Source organism: Centrocercus urophasianus, unplaced genomic scaffold (assembly GCF_019232065.1).
Source record: "Centrocercus urophasianus isolate 14NV4802_14NV808 unplaced genomic scaffold, USGS_Curo_1.0 seq_12, whole genome shotgun sequence".
NCBI lineage: Eukaryota > Metazoa > Chordata > Aves > Galliformes > Phasianidae > Centrocercus > Centrocercus urophasianus.
In genome coordinates, this window is record NW_024884364.1 from 43095168 (window position 1) to 43114804 (window position 19637).

Consider the following 19637-nt stretch of genomic DNA (forward strand, 5'->3'; position numbering starts at 1 on the left):
CTGTCTGCCTCTGTTTTCCTTTTTAAAAGCTTTTTTTGCCTCTAGAGACCACTGAAATCATGTTCTTTGCTAGGTTTCATATGCCGAATCATTTAGCTCAGTCTAGTTTGATGTGTGCAGATGTCAGAGGATGCTGCTGTGTGTTCTGTTGTCATGCACTGCAGTGTTCTCAAATATTGCTAGACTAGCATTATAAGCATGTAAAATAAAGTGAATTTTAGTTGCCCTTCTTCCTTGCCTTGCAGAGCCTTGCAAGCCCTTGATTCTGATTTACCTGGTGACCTTTGTAAGCAATATATTTTTAGAATACTGTTGTCAGAATAGCATTACAGATTTTAATGGTTTCAAAGAAGCTAGTTGTCACCCTGTAACATAATTCTGTATTTTAGAACAAATTCCAGCGTTAGACAAAATTCTAAGTCAGCCCTGTCAGTCTGTGCAGCTGCAGTGTGAAATTGGGCAGGCCAGCACCTGCCTCCAGCTTCCTGGAACTGTGCTGTCACCTCCCTCCCAGCTGCCAGACAGAGCTGCTGGCATGAGCTGTGCCCTGTCAGGTACTCAGCCTTTTTGTTCCCTATCCATAGTATGGGAGGAGTGATGATACCAAGATGTGACGAAGCTGGATATGAGGCTCCAAGTATCCTGCATTAAAAGAATTTCCTTGGTACCCTCATTCTCCAGCAGACTCCCACTGCATGACATGGTGCCCCCGTCCCTCCCTGCACAATCATGAGCTGGGTAGGCATGAAAGTTGAGAGATTTGCCATGCACACATGTACACATTAAAATAGAAATCTCCATTTGCTGTCTGCTGCGTGGAGGTTTGAGCTGTTTTTGGTTCAGCATACTTTGGTGCTTTGGAGCTTCAGGATCACACACATGCATGTACAAATTTAGTAATTCTCTTCCCTGAGCCAAATATTTCTACTTCAAGCTATTTTGGTAAAGTGAGTAGGATGAAAATTTTCTTGATAAGCCTTAAAAAAAAAAAAAAGTAATTAAAAAAAAAAATTGTGTTTTCAAATAACCCACTTCAAAGAATGTGTGGCAGACTTGCTGGGTGATCTACATCAATTCTCTGAAGAACGTCATCACTTGGCACCAAAGCACCCAGTCATGGGTCTTTTCAGATACATGGACTTTGTCCTTAGAGACTCTGATGTTTCATTCTGTTTTCCATTTCATTGGTGCCAGTACCGTATGTACCTCACAGTGAAATGCTAGATTGAATAGGTGAATACTTACACATTTCACGGAAGCAATTTTAATGCAAGCACTATTGCAGCAGGGCATACAGCTGAGGGTGTTGGGGATGTTAGTTGACAGCTGGCTGACCATGAGCCAGCAGTGTGCCCAGGTGGACAAGGTGGCTAATGACATCCTGGCTTTTATCAGAAATAGTGCAGTCAGCAGGAGCATGGAGGTGATCATGCCCACTCTGCGCTTGGCACTGATGAGGCTGCACCTTGAGTGCTGTGCTCAGTTTTGGGCCCCTCATTACAAGAAAGATTTTGAGGCCCTGTAATGTGTCCAGAGAAGGGCAGTTAAGCTGTGAAGGGTCTGGAGCACAAGTCTTATGGGGAGTGGTTGAGGGAACTGGGATTGTTCAGTCTGCAGAAGTGAGGCCTGGGGGAGACCTTATCACTCACTACAACTGCCTGAAAGGAGATTGTGACATGGTGGGGGTCGGCCTCTTCTCCTAGATAACAGCAATAGGATGGGAGGGAGCAGCCTCAGGTTGTGCCAGGGGAAGTTCAGGTTGGAAATAAGGAAAAATTTCTTCTCATAAAGAGTAATGAGGCAGTGGCACAGGATTCCGGGGGAGCTGGTAGAGTCACTGTCCCTGGAGGTGTTCAAGAAAAGGGTGTATGTAGCAGAGGTCTAGAGCAGTCACAGGCGTGGGCTGGTGGTTGGAGTAGATGCTTAGTGGTCTTTCCAGCCTTGGTGATTCTACGGTTCTGTGACTGCCACTCCCAGAAGCAAATCTGATAAAGGCTGAACGTAACTCTTAATTTTAAATTTAGGTAACTTTTTTTTCTATAGAAATCTCTTCACATGACTGCAGTGCTTCAGAATGCAACTACATTTGTAATCTAATAATTCTGTCTCAGTATGGTAATGACTGAATTTATTTTTAAGTAAATTGACTCCCCAGGAAAAGCTGTTAGACTGACAGGGAGATTGGTTTGTCATTTACAAATAAATAAATTCCCTAACAGCTTGAATACCTTATGTCAAGCTGCTTATTTATGAGATAATGGAAGAATTGGAGGAGACTTCATGTTTTGTCTTTATTTTTTTAATTGTATTATTTGATCAGCCTTGTAATAGTTCTTAATTATGGAGTCCAAGACAAGTTCCACTTGCCTAAATCAATATTCAAAAGCTCATGAGACAAATAGGTGTGATCCACACTTCAAAACCATTCACTGAGGCATATGTAGAAATGTACTAAATATGCCAAGCAACTTTTTTTTTTTTTTTTTCTGCGTGGAAATTAGATTCTGCAGCACCAGAAGGCAGTTAGCAAAAATACCATCTTGCTCAGCTGCTGTACACTGGCCCAGTTCCTCTCCACCTGTTTGGATCCTCATGAAATGACTGCGGTACAACAGTTTCTCACCCCACTGTGATGCTAAAGAGGCATGTAGCCGTGTTGCTTATTAGTACATCAATGTACATGGTTTAATTGCTTTATTACCATAGGAGAATAATGCTCTGTGTATATTGGCTATTTTTTCTCACTGGATTCAGAGCCATTGTAGTGTAGAAGTGTTAGCATCCAAGTGATCTTCTCTGCTATAATTATGTTTAATAGATGAGAACTGCAAAAGGGGGGTTGTTGGACAGAAGTAGGCTAGTTAGTACTACAAAAACATTACTTAGCAAAGAGGCAACTTTCTTTTTAAAGGATTTTGTACATGCTCACCCCAAATTAGCTACATTAAGGTAATCACAGTATTCATCAAATGAAAACAGTGTCTGTTTTGAGTAGAGATGCTCACGGGTGTGCGTCTGTGCTGGAATGATAGCTGTGGGAACTGAACTGTATGTACTCTGTTGTTTTTCTTTTTTTTTTTTTTTTTTTTTTTATCTGATCTTGTAAAGAGGTCTGCAAAGTTTCAGTGTTCCTGCCTATTTGCATTTAGTGAGGTGATGTGATAATGTGAAGCTTTTAATTGGCTGCTAACGTGGGGTTCTGAAGTGTGTTAGCTCCCTTTGCTCGCTGAACCAGTAAGAAGCTTTCCAAACTGTTGTGCTTGCTGAATTTCCACAGCTGATGAGAAAAGCCTACAGTGCCCGCAGCCTGCCCGCAAGGACTCTGAGCCATCACCCTTCCCCATTTATCAGCTGGAACTTCTTTGTATCTGTAAAAAGCTTTGCTCTCAAACCTTCAACATCACTTTCTGAGCACTGCATTGAAGTGGCGGTGGTACCCAAAGACTTATTCTGAAGTAGTGTATCAAACAGAAATTGTAATTGTTTTAGCTCTGTAGCGTGACATATGCTGTTATTTAAAATGGGGCAAATAAGTCTTTAAAGCTTTAAAGCAGAGAGATTTGTCTGAGAGCTGGAAATGGCACATAGCTGCCTATGGAAATAAATGTCTTTGCAGACTGGCATGTGTGAGGTGGAAAAGGGAAGAAATCGTTCTTACAGGAGGTTCTGAGTCTGCCAGGCCAAAGCAGCTTTAGGTAAGGATGAGAATGTGAGTGGATGTTTCAGCATTTCTTTCTTACAGGCTCAGTTGTTCTTTAAGTATTTTTGAACGATGCTATACTTCCTGTTTTCACTAGCAACTGTCATCAGTGATTTTTCTAATTTTCTATTAAAAGAAATTCAATGAACGTATCATAAAAATAGATACTGGAATTGCTGATTATATAGGTAAAAACCAAACTGAGAATTCTGCCAGTGGCAGGGATAAGCAAAGCTGGGAGGATCGTACTGAAAATGAGGTTATAGTTCTTTAAACCAAATATACACCTTTACACTTCTAACAGAAAATACATGAAGAAAGTTAAACTTCTATATAAGAGCGCAAGTTGAGTCAACTTTAGTCGTAACAAATAGGATGCCCCACATATCAACATTACATTTATCAGACATATCAGTTTGGAAGCACTTAATCTTGCACTTGGATCCCTGAATCCTTTCAGACAAAAAAAACTACTGATGTTATGGTAGTTTGGGTCAGGTCGCTAGCAAGGATGTTTACGTATGCCAAATAACCACTCACACAACTCAGAGGAAAGAAAGTGGAAAATTGAGTAATTTGTTAACTCATTTTAAAGTTAACAGCTCACTTGAGGCTTTATTTTACATCTCTACTTAAATTTATGTTATTTTCATTTCTAAAATGTTGTAGAAGTTACAATGAAAGCTGTGTATTACATTTTGATTCAGATTAAGAACAGATCTGCAACATTTTTTATAAAATATTGAAATGTCTTTGGTCAAACTTCCTTCAAAAAAGAAGAGTGGACCTATTTTCCAAGTTAATGTAGTAGAGGGACCTAGGTAAAGTTGTACAAAACATATTTAAAAATCGGTGTCTTATTATTTTTGTAATCCATTTGGTTTGCTTAGATTCTCTTTTTTTTTTTTTTTTTTTTTTTTTTAATTTTACTACTACTGGGTTGAGGTAGGAGGAAGTTTTACTGTAAGGTATATTGGAAGAAATTATGCTTTATAACCTTGCAACTTTGCAACAGTCAAACGAGAAGGAAAGAATTGGCTACAGTAAGGAAGCAAATGCTCCTCTTTACTCTGGTTTGAAGTCTGTCTTGCCTTAATAGTGACTTAAAGAAAAGGAACAGTGTTTTTTTGCATTGCCGTCATGACAAAATGTGAAAAGTTTGGATTTGTTGAAGCTCCTAGTCTTGCTTCAGATGATTTGGCTGGCTTGGTCGGGCTGCCTGCTTGTGTCTGGTCTGCTGTGGCCTTGCTGCAGGTCTGTGTCCACCATGAGACTCACTTGTCATGTGTGCTCATCCCTCTGTACTGTGTTGCTGCTTGTTTGTATAGGCCAGACTGAATTTTCAGAATGAGATTTAATGTGATGGTATGCTTAAAACCTCTGTGTTGTTTTGCATGTGCTGGGGAGCCCTATGGCAGTTCAGGGGCCTCCTCAGACTGCCTGTGTTGGGGAAGGGGCATAGGGTGCCTGTGCTTGAAGCTGAAGGGGGCTGTGGGAGTGAGATGCATGGAATGCAGCCCAAAGGGACCTTAAAACCCACCCAGCCCCAACCACTGCCATGGGCAGGGCTGCCCCCCAACAGCTCAGCTGCCCAGGGCCCCATCCAACCTGGCCTTGAGCGCCTCCAGGGATGGGGCACCACAGCTTCTCTGGGCAGCTGTGCCAGCGCCTTTCCTTCTTATCTGTTTTTTTGTTTATTTTAAATAAAGAGTGAGAAAAAACTACGTAAGATCAGGATAAACAACAGAGCATGAAGTACTAGGACTCTCTGCAGCAACATTCCACTAGGCTAATAAACAGGTGTAATCACACTGAAGTGTCATCTTGGCAGAGTTATCAGAAACCCATGTTCTCCATGTGCGTATAAATACAGCTTGATGGTTTTTTTTTCAGTAAATAAAATTAAAAAATCAACATTGTGTAACATCCAGTCACCACTTGATCTTATCTTGTGTGTTGTCCTTTACATCACAGAACTCCTGTGGCTGTAATGTGCTCTGTTCTGCACAGAGGCCAATTCTGGTCCAGAGGTGAAAAGCACCAGGGCACTGCTGTGTTGGAGAAACAGGTTTTGGCGTGACCAGGTTTTCCTGCTGTTCTTTGAGATAACGTTGCAGATTAGTGAGCATTATAGCTTGGGACTGGTGTTAAGGGTAGAAGAGTTCAGTAAGCCTGTAGTTCAATCTTCAGTGTTTTAAAAAGGTCCTTCTGTTTATTACCGTGGTTGGAACAATATTTTAACTTGTTTGTTTTATTTAACTATTCTGCCATATATATTTATGAAGGGGCATATATCAATATACATGCATATAAACATTGATTTTCCTCAATCTTACTGCTTGCTTTTAATCCTGTAAATCAATCTAACTTGGTTTAGATGAATAAGCAAAACCAACCAACACAGAGAAACATTAGGACTAATGTAGGCTTTGATTGTTCATATAACAGACAGTGCTTCCTACTGAACCCTTTGCCAGCAAGAAGCATAATCTTGAAATATTGATATCTTTACTGTGTAAAGTATATATATTTTTGTCTAGAAAGCCAGCACCTACAGAGCTCTGTGCACTAATCTTCCTATAGAGGCTAGCTTTGCATAAGTTATGGTAGTAAGCCTGTTAACTTTTTCATAGGGTTAGAAGATGTGAAATACTTAGAAAAAGCCTGAATCTTTGAGTGTGAGGAAGGAAGCTCTGTTTCTTACATTAGCCAGCAGGTTTCTTTGTTGGAGTCATTTTGAGAGTGAAATTGAATGACTTAGTAAACTATGTTTTTAACATTTCTGAAAATAGTCTGGAGAAGAGGAGGCTCAGGGGAGACCTTATTTCTCTCTACAACTACCTGAAGGGAGGTTATAGTGAGCTGGGGGTCAGCCTCTTCTCTCATGTAAACGGTGATAGGACCAGAGGAAATGGCTTCAAGCTGTGCCAGGGGAGATTCAGGCTGGATGTTAGGAAATACTACTTCTCTGAAATAGTGGTCATATAGTAGAATGGGCCTGGAGGTGTTCAAGGAATGTTTGGATGTTGTGTTGAAGAACAGGGTTTAGTGAGAGCTATTGCTGATTGGTGGATGGTTGGACTGGGTGAGCCTGTGGATCTTTTCCAACCTTGGAGATGCTATGATTCTGTGAAAAGAAAGGAAAAAGATGATGTCTTCAAATAATGTTGAGGAGTGTTGTCTTTGAGATTATTATGATGTCTTCTTCAGTAACTATCAGAAATATTCTTTAACTCTTCTTCAATACAGATAAGGGAATCAGTGTGACTTCAGTCTGAGTGCAGTAGCTGTTTTGAGCAAGACTCTCTTTAAGTCTTACTGCTTTTATCATGGAATCATAGAATGGCCTGGGTTGGAAGGGACCTCAAGGATCATCAAGTTCCAACCCCCTGCCACTGGCGGGACTGCCAGCCACTAGATCAAGTACTATATACTGCTCTTCACTAGTGCAAATAATTACCTTCATTTCCTTTTAGAGTTTATTATGTTCCTTGCAAAAGATTTATTTAAGCTCATTTATCATTCAGTTTTGAATAATAATGCTGGTTTGATAAACTGCAACAGCTAACAGTTTCTTATTCTGCTTTTTATGAAGAAACAACAACAAAAAAATTCCTCTGAAAATTATTATTTCATTATTGTTTATCAGATTATGTTGTCAATTTCATGTCATAACAATGGATTAAGCACCTCTTGAAGTGCATATTTTGTACAGCATCCCTGCCTGCCTTCCTTTAAGCCTGCCAGTTTGTGGCAGGCTTAAAGTGGCAGGCAATTAATTAGATACTCTGAAGTATTAGGAAAAGAATGGCATTAGAGTTGCTGATTTGCTTCTGAAAGTTTATAATAAAACAAACAAAAAACAAGTGTGAGTAGGGACCATGAAGACAGAAAAACCCTTAGTGAGATGCAGTGTCCTTGCTCACTGAGTGCACTTTGTTTCTCAGAGCATGCAAATGATAAAGGGACTTGGAATCTGGTTTTAAGTGCCTGGCTGCCATTTCAAGGTTTCTGTTGTCTGCCTTAGTTTCAAAAGTAAATGAAGCAGGGAGAATCATGTTTATCTGTCTGTCCCTCTGCCCTCTATCAATAATTACCTGTAAGCCATCAACCAAGATGTGATGTAATAAGTGAGCTAAAGGGAGTTATATTCACAGAATCATAGGATCATTAAGGTTGGAAAAGCCCTCTAAGACTGCCTAGTCCAACCACCAGCCCACCACACTGTGCCCACTAACCGTGCCCCTCAGTGCCACATCCACACATGGTTCTTTAACGCCTCCAGGGATGGTGACTCTACCACTGAGATAATAAGCATTTTTAGTTTTTGAACCAAACAAGTAACTTTTTTTACTCTGTGATGGCACACAACCATTTTACTGAAATGTCCATGCAGAGAGGCAGTCCTGGCATGACATTGAAAACTGCATGCAATTCACTTCTGTACATCACACAAAACTTCACTTTGGGTTGTGACCCTCACAAATAAGGGCATTAGTGAAAGTTACAAATTCTTACCCTGAAATAACCATGGAATCATAGAATGACCTGGGTTGAAAAGGACCACAACAATAATCCAGTTTCAACCCCCTGCTGTGTGCAGGGTCGCCAACCACCAGACCAGGCTGCCCAGAGCCACATCCAGCCTGGCCTTGAATGCCTCCAGGGATGGGGCATCCACAACCTCCTTAGGCAACCTGTTCCAGTGCGTCACTACTCTCTGGGTGAAAAAATTCTGCCTAATATCTAACCTAAATCTCCACTGCCTCAGTTTAATTAAAAAATTCCCCCTTGTCCTGTCACTATCAGCCCATGTAAACAGCCATTCCCCTTCCTGTTTATACGTTCCCCTCAAGTACTGGAAAGCTACAATGAGGTCTCCCTGGAGCCTTCTCTTCTCCAAGCTAAACAATCCCAGTTCCCTCAACCTTTCTTCATAGGAGAGGTGCTGCAGCCCTCTGATCATCTTAGTGGTCCTCCTCTGGGCCCGTTCCAAGAGTTCTGTGTCTTTCTTGTACTGGGGGCCCCAGGCTTGGATGTAGTACTCCAGATGCAGACCACAAGAGCTGATAACGTGACTAGTGTTCTGAATTTACGTAAACAAATAAGAAGATTTAGAGCGGAAACTCGGTGAATAATCCTCTGAGAAATTACAGATTAAATGAAGATTTATCTGCTGTAGTGGTAATAAAGTAGATTAATCTTTTTAGCACCTTTTCAAGTGCAAAAGATCAAATGAAATCAGTATTTAGGAACATAGGTTCACTTAACTTCAAGGAATGCAGAAATTATCAGCCTCAGTTTTGTTAGCACATCAGTTTGTCTGCATGCTGCCTTCTGGTCTTGAAGATTATTCTTCCGATAGTAACTCACTAGATCAAATGGCTTTTGGCTGGTTTAATGAAACATTGTCTGTCCATCAGAGTGGAGCAGGCAAGGTCAGTGAGACTGGATGTCTCTCTTTATGAAACATATTGGCCTAAAACACCTATCAGAATGCAAGGAAATAGGGTAAAGGAAGACATCTAATTGTAGAAGCTTCTTCTCCCTCTGAGCATGCTGTGCTTTTTCCTATAATATGTCACTTTCATTGTGATATATCAGTGGCTGTTCTTCCTTTCCCTTAAATGAGTCCACGGTTAGTATTATTAGTGTGAAGCCTGGTAAAAGAAACATTTTAATTCCTGCTCCTAATCATGGTCAAGTCCATAGAGGATAAAGTTCACTTGCTAATATCCACTCTGGATTAATCAGCTTTGCTTGTTTTTTGAAGCTTTTGTGAAATGACAGGGGAAATGCATTTCCTTCATCAGAAATCCAGTTGTTTGGTTGTTTTTTTTTTCTGTTGGTGTAGCAGGTAGTTTCAGCATGTACCAGCCTGGGGCATAGGAAAGTTGGAAGCCTTTTAGATTAGTAATTGATGGGAGCCCATGTTTGTAAGTCATCAGTGCTTTGTTACTTTGCTTTTGTTAAATGCTTTATGTTCATTTCGCTCACCAAAAAGAATAGAAGGGAAACATTCTGAAGTCTTCTCCACATCTTCAGTCGTCACCAACTTAATGATGAAGAGCAGGGTATTGTGAAAAATGAAGGTAACATTGAAAAGTAAACTCCATTGTCTAGAGAAAATAAAGTAGGTGTGTGTTGGAAATGAAGGATATACGGGCAGTAGTGTTTTTGTAAGCATTGTTACAAGCCCAACAGATATTCTTGATTCTCTATATACTTTTTCTAAAACTCATAGCAAATCGCAAAGAACAAATAGCTCTGCTAGACTGAAGTAAATTAGACTGGAAATGAAATAAGTATTAGCAGGATGATTTTACGGAGTTGTCTCTACACACATCTGGATTCAATTGTTTAAGGTCAGTGATACGTCTTGCAAATTGCATTGTCTGATCAGCTCCTTCACCAAGCTCATGTGTTCTCTGTGTGGTTTCTTTATCCACAGATTGAAACGCTGTTTTATTGTTTCTTCAACAGTTATTCCTTTTTAGATTACTTTTGTTTTTGAAGATAATATTGGAAAAAAAAAAAAAAACAAAAACAAAAAACAACCACTGACAAATCTATGTTGTAATTTCTACTCAGTGCTGGAGAAGAATGCCTTACAAGCTAACTGTAGGTTTGCTGTGTCACGGTTTTGTATAAGAACCTGGACATTTGGGTTACTCAGAAGTTAGATTATAGGACTTCCCTTTTTCTCTCTAATCCCTAGCAGTTGGCCCATCTGCAAGCACTTGCTTTCCCGCAGGTGTCTGCTTTGCCCCTCTAGCCCTGCATGCAGAGACCATGCAAGAGGTTGCCTTGGCTCCTCAGGATGACCCTCAAAACACAGTCCTTCTGACCCCCAGGTTGATCCACCTGAACCTGGAGATTTGCAGGTACTCTGTACAGGTGCTATTCCTTTTCAGGTGAATGCAGCTCCAGTAGTGCAACATCAAGCTTTGCCAGAGCGCTTGAATATCCTGATCCGGGCAATGTGACCAATGCTCCAGGCTGATGCCAAGGTGGGAAAATCATCTCCACTTCTCCAGTATGAAGCAGGATGTTAGCAAAGAACTGTGGCTCATGCAGTGGTGGACAGGAGGGGAAACAGCCCCACTGCCAGGTGTTATAGGGGATATAGCTCAGGCTGGTAGTATTTTGAGAGTGAACACATCAGCCCTTCCCAGCAGTATGCTGTAAGTTTTCTAAGGGCTTGTGTGTGGGAACTGTCTGTCTTCTCCAAATAAGCACCTTTGCAAATACTGGCTCCTGCACCCCTTGGTTGTAAATTGCAGCATTGGAAGTTGCTGTGAAGGTTTGAGTGAGAGCTGTCATTGTCAGAGGGGGAGAAAAAGAAATACAACCAAAAAAAGCCACTGAAACAGCAGGAGTGGAGCTCCGGCTGCAGATAGGCTGCGTGTCCACCTGAGGGCTATGTAGGACTGCTGTGTCTGTAAGGACATAGCTAAAGCTCATAATATATAGCATGTCTGCCCTTCATTTTTGCTGTCTTCATAGGCTTTAGCTATCACTGAGTGCAGCAGAGCAATGAAAGCTGTAATAGAGCTAAAGAATAAGGTCAGTTTTCAGTGCTATATACCAGCAAAGCCAGTTAGGTGGAGAAAGCTGATAGTTTTTATATCACTTGCTGCTTAACAGGTCAGTGTATTTCATTGAAATCCTAATTTTCACTGGGCTTTGGTTATTTAATGCCTAATCAAAAATACGTGCAATCAACAGATACTAATTTGTGAATGTGTAGCACAAGTCCAGAAGGAAATTTTTAGTGAAGAGTTGAAGTGTCCTGGGCTACACTGAGGATGCAAAACTGTTGTTTTTAGTTTCAGTGAGTAATAATGAATATCTGTTTTTGTTTTTGTTTTTAAACTGACATTTTCCAAATTTTTGAAAAGAGATTGAATTTTGTTTGTATTGCTGTGTACGTCCTTGAAATGCTGTTGTTCGGGTTGAAATCACTGAGTTGGATAAAAAAAGAATTGTGTGTGATTCTACAGCATTTCTGTTAGATAACTGGAGCAAAATGACCGTGACTCAAGGCTTACTGGCCTACAATGACAATATTTCCTGCTGAGTCTGTAAGATTAAGTGAACTAGCCAAGCAGTATTTAAGGTATTTATAGATGCCCTTCCCAATAAAAGCATTTTTTCATTAATCATAAAATCATTGCAATCGGAAAAGACCACTGAGATCATTGAGTCCAACTCTAAACTCACCACCACCATACCCACTAACCATGTCTCTCAGTGCCACATCCACTCATTTCTTGAACACCTCCAGGGAAAGTGACTTTGCCACCTCTCTGGGCAGCCTGTGCCACTGCCTCACCACTCTTTCTGAGAAGAAATTTTTCCTTATAACCAACCTGAACCTCCCCTGGTGCAACATAAGACCGTTGCTTCTTGTCCTAAAGTTGGTGTTTATGACAGTGCATGGGTGACAGGGCCTCTTTCAGGCTTGGACAAGGTATGTGATGGCTCACTGGGCCTGATGAATTATGTCTACCAGCTCTGACAAAGTAGTTCTGCTGGAGTCAGTGAGACTGGACTGTGCAAGCAAACCAGTGTGTGCACGTTAGGACAGTTGCTGATTTAAGAGAAGTGCAATAAGTGCATGGAAGGATAAAAAGCTTATATAGTGAGGGAAAAACATTGCAGCTATAATGTTCATAATTTTGAGGTTTGGTTTGTTGTTTCAGCCTATTTCCAGCTCTTCAAAATTGCTCCTTATTGAACCCTGCTTCTGTTGACTTTCAAAATGATAACTATGAGTTAGAAGTACTGTTTATTTTTTTCTTCCTTTTTTTTTTTTTTTTTTTTTTCTTGTGACAGAATGCATGGTTTTCATTCCAGAAAAAACATTGATTTTTTTTTTCCATTCATCAGGTGCTGAAATAGTAGCCCATGATCAGGCACAGAAGTTAGTTGCTAGTGGTTAGTTGTTAGTGGCATAGGTTTGGTTGATCAGTGCGTGGGTTAGAAAAGGCTGGCTTCATTGGGATGTGGAGTTTGCGTAGTGTGAATCTGTTATCAAGGTAGAGTTGGGAATGCACAAATTCCTTTGGGATTTACTTGTTTTGTTCTACTTCTCACCATAAGCTTGGTGGGTCTCTGAACGGGAAAAAGACTACATTATTATTTTTGGTTGATACTCCTAAAAGCTTTAATTATAGTGCCTTCTTGATAAGAAAAAGTGGTGACTGGGTCAATTTCAGAGACTGATTTTTCCACATCTCAAACAGTGCCTCTTTAAATATGATAGCCTTTTACACTGAAAATGTCTACATTTACTAGGAAAGAAATATGTACTTAAAATCAAGCTCTGTTTTTTTTTAAAAGCCTGCTTAAATTATTGTAAGATGAAATTGAATGGTTTTTAATACTTATAATTCTAATACTGTATAAAGTCCTTTTTTTTTTAAGAATAAATATATCTGAAAATTATTCGTATAAGAAATATCTTGATGTGAAGTACTGCATCTGCTGATGTTCAAGAGATAAAGGTCTCATTGGGAACAGGAGCAAAATGAAGACAGGACCCCAGTTGCAGGGCTGTCTTGTAGCTAACCCTAAGGCTGTCATTACTTTGATCAGTGACTGCTGGAGCTATAGCTGCTTTAAAACTCACATTAGGGCACTCAGAAAAATTAGCTAAGGCTCTGGACATAATGTTCATATATAGGAACATTTTATTTTGTGTTCTGTATGGCACTATTAACAGTAGTTGCCTGTCTTCTAGCAGAGGAATGAATCCCATTTGTTACTAATTGCTGTGTGAAAGATATACAATAAGCAAAAGGAACCTCCTTTCTTCTTGTCGTCTTTCTCCTTCCTCTTTGCTAACCAAGCATCATAGAAGGTAAGCATAGGGAAAAGGAACACAATATGATTTATATGACAGAGAGGGTTCTCTTTTATGCTTATTTACCAGCTCTGCATGTCTTTACATGGGCTTTATCTTGCAGCATATGAAAATCCACTGGGCATTAGTTTGTAGGTTTTCAGGTGTGCTACAAAGGTAAACTTCTCAGAGAAATGACACTGCTTCTGTGAGGGCTTGAGAATGGTTCTTTACCCAAGCTTTGTGTGTAAAGAAGTCCTGCAAGCATTTTCAAACTAGCTGCGTTCAGACAGTAAATAGTTCTGGAAGGGAGTTGGTGTGTTTGAGTATTGTCAAGATCTGATGCTAAAAATCTGTGCTAATGAATAACAACATTTCCAGAAACAAGTGTAGGATTAAAATGTTTATATTTATTTGAATGAAATTATTATCATGCATGGTATCCATTCTTATGTGTAAGAACATCTTGAGAGAATTTTTCAGCTATAGTGAGGTTGAAAGGGTTAGTTAGGATCTACATTGACAGAACTAGGACCTACACTGTCAGAGGTAGGAATACAGAGTACTTGAAGAAACTGATTCACTTAGAAATTGTGTATTTAACTTTGTCTTCATAAACATGACACAAGATTTTTTTTTTAATCTTCATTTTCTTCAGGGAAAAAAAAAAGCCACAAACCAAACAACCATGGTTAGACTCGTGGTTGAACTTTCACCATTCATCCCCTTTTGAGTGCACTTTTTCTAACCACCAGTAGTAGTGAGTTGAAGGGACAGGTCTATTGCAGTCTTGAAAAACACACCTGTGAAGATTTGTGTGCACCACATATTGGTGAAGGGGACTGGTAAGTTCAGCCTGAAACTCCTGTCTCCCTCCTGTGTGAGTGAGTGGCTGCCAAAGCACTTAAAAGAAATGGCAATATGGAACACACATTAACTCAGTGCAGCTGCTTTGTATGGGCTTGCTGCATCTTAGGCTGTCTAACACAGATCTGTTCAGTGATCATTAATGTCTTCATAAATGACAAAAATTCTGCTAGTGTATATTATCTGCTCTCTGATGACCTGTGAGACTTAACTGCTATGTTTGTGATACTGGAGTCTGCCTGGGGCCCTGTTATGGCTAGGTACAGCTTATACGCAGGGCATGCAGTCCCAGGGAGCTGATAAGGTGTTTGTGCGATATATTTTCATACTGTTATCTTTGTGTTAGTATGGTATACATCCTGATGCAAATGAAAACCTTGAACATTTAGTGTGGGGATCAGAAACACGAAACTGGCATCTTGTGACACGCGGTGTCCCAGTTGTTTAACTGGAGTGTGCAGATACCTGGCAGGTTCTCTCTGATACTTGCCAGGCCACGTCTTACACAATTAGCCCTGGGTATCTGAAATGCCACTGTGTTTGGCAACTGAGTCTGCCCTTAATGACTTTGTCCACTTAACATCTTTATAATAACAAATAACTTCCCTGTTATCTCTGACATAATAGAAAATACCTTTTTTTCTAGTTATATTTGAAGTCTGTACTGACAAACCTAGCAATAAAATTAACTAGCTGCAACTGAAAAATTATGTTCCTTTGTAGGTTTTGTTTTGTTTTGTTTTGTTTTGTTTTGTTTTTTGTTTTTTTTTTTAGTGCAATGCAATAAGCAAGCTTCTTAAATTAAACTTAATAAAAGGCTGTTATCAAAAAAGAGGAAGTTCTACGGGATTTTATTGACATAACTGTAAGGCTCATCTGTCGTTTGCCTGTAGACTTTACCTGAAAGCCTCTCAGCAATATCTTATAAGTTCAGAAAAAATGCTTTTTCTTGATGGAAATAGTCCTCCATGACCCCAGTCATATGCCATCTTAAACCTTTGTCTCCCTGCAGAGTATAGTCAGTCACCATGAAATTGAAGAATACGATATTTCTTCATTCAGCATTGGAAAGCAGCAGCAGGTGGAAAAGCATGTTCTTTGTTATTTCGAAGAACAGTCTTGAAGGAGGAAAAGCAGATCCCAAGGAGTAAAACCTTGATTCTATCAACTGAGATAAATATAATTTGAAACAGTGGAGATTGCCAGCAGAAGGGTGGGTGGTAAGTGCAGTGGTTCATTTGTGTGGCTTGCTCTACAGATCTGCTCCCCACGTTGCTATCAAGGCCACCTACATGCTGGTGGGTGCTTATTCTGTGAGCATCCAGCTGTATTGCCTCCCTGAACACCATACATGATACATAAGAAAATTGCTTTCCCTCTGACAGAAGTGCATTTGAACTAGGAATTTCACCAACACAGCAATGTCATTTTAGGTGATGTATGCAGTGGCAAAGGTGGAATGTTGCTGTGTAGAATGGACAAAGGTCTAACGGCCTTGAACAGACTATGCAACGTGGTCAAAGTTCTAAATGCGTTATCTAAAGCTGGCCTTGGATCTCCACTTAACTTCTTCATTGGGGTGTCTGCTACCAAAGGCTTGAGTATCTCCTGTATATAAACATGTAACTAAACATGATGGGATATTATAGAGTACAGGAGACTACGCAGGTTTAAAAACGAAGTAAGAAAATCTATGAATAGGAGCCATACCTGTTTGCTGCTGCTCCAGTGCAAATTTCAGAAGAGGAAGTGTCTAGGCAACTCGTTCATCCTACTGAAACATACTCTCAGCTTCCAACAACCTGACTGTCCTGCTTGAGTACTTGTATTCTCAACCAGTAGCAGGGGATGGGTTTCAAAAGACAAAGCTTGCCTTGTGCCTTGTCAGAACACAAGAATCTTCCTTTCTGTCTTTAGCAATAGCCAAGAAGTTTATGCAGTGGTATATAGTGTGTAATAAGTGTACATGTTCTGGCACTGTTTCATCTGTCTAAATAGATATACGTTGCCCATCAAAAAGAGTTGAAACTGATTAACATGTCAATTTTTAGTTCTGAGTATTTATTTCAAAGTAACGAAATGTTGAAATAGTCTTTCAGCATTAGATGGCAGGTTGCTGCTGCAAGGCTGCTAATGTTTTAACTGGTTTTAAGTTACGATCTTCTTTAGAAATGCTTCCTGTAACAAAGTCCCAGAGGAGCAGCTGACTCTCTTCAGTCAAAAAAGAGGCACAGCCTTGAGAAATTAGCCCAATGGTCAGACACAACCTAACTGACACACAGCAGCCTTTGAGAATGGGGACTTCCTGAAAAGGGATTTTTGCAGAGTGGAGCTGAGAAATAAAATATAAGTAGCAGCAACTTACTTGGAGAAGGGAGAAGAGAGCAGCTCCTTACCGTAACATCTTTGTTGTTGTTAATTGGGCATTTTCCATATTTTGCAAGACTGGGGGTAAAGGAAGAATTTTCTGCTAGTGATTCTTCATATTCATTATTCTGGTTGGCGTATATTTATGTGTCTTAAATGTTGTGCAACTGTTACACACCTTTTTAAGCTGCTTTAGTTAAACATAAAGAAAGCTCAGGATAAAGCTGAATGTGCAAAATATTAACCTGAGGTCACTTCCTACGTCACAGTGAAAGCATTTTTGCTGTGTGGTTTTGTTTTTTCATTTAAACCTTGTTCTGCCATCTACCGGTAGTTCGTGTTACAAAAGAGAGATGGTGTAGTGTTGTAATTGTAGAGCTGTCTGTGCTAGCTTGCTGTTCATTTCTGTTTTGCAAAACAGAACTTGCATTCCTATCGTTAATCAAATTTCTCATCGCAAATAGCTGGTGTACCCATTACACTTATAATGTATATTGCGTGAAGGCATGTATTAAACAAATTGAAGCCTTAAAAATCATGCTAGAATAGAAGTTACTACCCAGGGAATATTATTCCAGCCTTCAAAGCTCTAAGACGCCTGTGCTATTTTAATGCTACCCTTGCTGCATGCGTATGCGGTTATGATGTCTGTGTTTCAAGAGATCACATGCTGTTTTCCTCCACACAGTTCATTTCTGCATTGGTGAGTTGTACCTTTAATGAACAGTCATCCCATGTATTTTGTTGTTTCTTCTGTGACATAGCCAAGTGTGGGGTGTTCTTCTCCAGGGCAGCCTTCAAATTATTTCTCTTTCTTTTTCTAAACACTTTCCAGTTTCAGAAGGAAATGAAGCAGGAAGCATAAACTGCAATTCCTTTGTTATGAACTTGGTTTACTCCTTGAGGAAGTTCATCCTATGTACTGCATAAGCCAAGGGACCTAAAAAGAAAAAATACATAATAATATGTCTGGAAGGAAGCAAAACAAGGAATGTGCAGACTGTTTTAATTCTTATACATTCTCATTTCTTAAGCATCTGGCAGTACAACCTTGACGGTCTTTTTAATATTGCTGGTGGGATTGAGACATCTGTAGTCTTGAGGAAGGCAATCTAAAAAAGTGGAAGTTTCATCCCATGTCAGCTTGGGATAGCTGTGGCAGTTGTGACAAGGCTGGAGCTTTTAGATCCACTTCTACCCACTTGCATTCATAAAGCAAACACAGTAGAAATAGATTGCTGTAATTTTATTGGCAATTTTATTGATAATTTTATTGGACATAATTTAATCTGTAGATTTCATAGGTATTTGCTGGAAGCAGGAGGGCAGTGATAGTCAGCACACTGTTTTATGAACACGAATCAGAGGCTCCTCCAATCCCTCCAGTTCACTGCCATCCAGTTTTCCATTCTTCAGGTGCCACTTCTTAACCGCTCCCCTTCACTCCTAAGAGCTCAGTTCCTGCCTCTGTGCGTCTCCTTCCCTGCCTGCAGCCTGTGCTTGCTCTCAAGACCAATCTTCCTTCCGTGGGATCTTCATCCAGATTTGGTTTCGTATCTGCTCCTTCTAGTCTAAATTGTAGTTTCCAAGTTGTTTTTTAGTTTCAGATCTTCAAATAACTTTCCATTAATTGGAACTGTAATTTAACCATGCTGACAACAGGCTTCTTCTTTTTAGGCACTTAAATGCAGGCCCTTCCTAGTAGTTACAACCCCCTGTCACGTTTGCTGTACTCAGTTGCTGCTCTCACTGCTTGTCAAATCTGACAATTAATGGCAGCCAAGTGAACAAACAACTGGACTAGTTTGGAAGTAGGATGAGTCTTTGGTCATAAGTAGATATTGATCTGACCCACACATTCCTGGTGTAACTACCCAGCCGACAGCTGTAGTTGCCATTTGCCATGGACCTGGCTGCCTTTGGGCAGTTGCTGTCTGTGTGAGCATTGGCATTTTTTCCTAGCCACAAGAGGCCACTGAGGCTGGTCTTCAAACTTACTACATAGCAGTTCCCTTTACAGAAAAGTCCTCGCTCTGTACAAGCTTTGCTTCCATGGGCAGAATGCCCCCTGAGCCTAGAAGTGTGATTTTTGGGAAGGAGAATTGCGGTTACAATCCAAGTCGGTTTTCCATTGTATTTATCTGAAAAAAAAAAAAAAAAAGACCAACTCAGTTCTTTGTGCAAAAGGGGAAGGAATTCCATTATATGGAAACTCAGCAGAGAGCCCAAATAATGATGGTGGAGGATATAAACTGCTGTGAAACCCTCTGCTTGTGTGCACTGCGGCCCTGCTAAAACCCCAGGAGATCCTGGAAGTAAAGAGAGAAACGAGGGCTTTGGAGGCCCTGTTGTTGGAAGGATGCAGTCAGCTAGCTGCTCTCTCAAGTCAGTGGCTAAGGCTTGTCCAGAAAGCAGGGCCTGGAGAGCTTGTGTGTGGTGTTTGGGATGGAGGAGTCTGTGAAGACCCAGCCATCAGCTCTTTGCAGGGTGCAAAGGCAGGTGTCTCCCAGCCTCCTCATGTGTCATGCTCTGACTTCGGGCCAAATCATGCTGTTCAGTGGATTGGGCCTTGCTGCAATGTCTGGCTATAAAACAAAGCAACCTCCTCCCAGGTGAGTAATGTGCTTGTAGGTACCGACTGGAGGAGGGAAACTGTTTCCTACCTGGAAAAGGAAGCAGAAGGGCTGCTGTCTGCCTAGCCTCATCCTGCAGTAATTACTGCTTGTTGCAGTGAGTTGGTGCTGGTGGTTTCCTGTGGGCTGGGAGGCTGCAAATACGACGGCTGGGACTCCACACAGCATTAAGCTATGAGAGAACTACATACTGTTTCTATTGCTTTCCTGAACTGCCTTTTAT

General features: G+C 40.5%; 1 protein-coding gene across 1 annotated transcript in view; it reads left to right on the forward strand.

The window, feature by feature from the left end:
• MAP7D2 (MAP7 domain containing 2) overlaps positions 1-19637 on the forward strand; it is a 76576-nt gene that overhangs the window by 20819 nt on the left and 36120 nt on the right. The gene's annotated exons all lie outside the window — the stretch shown is intronic.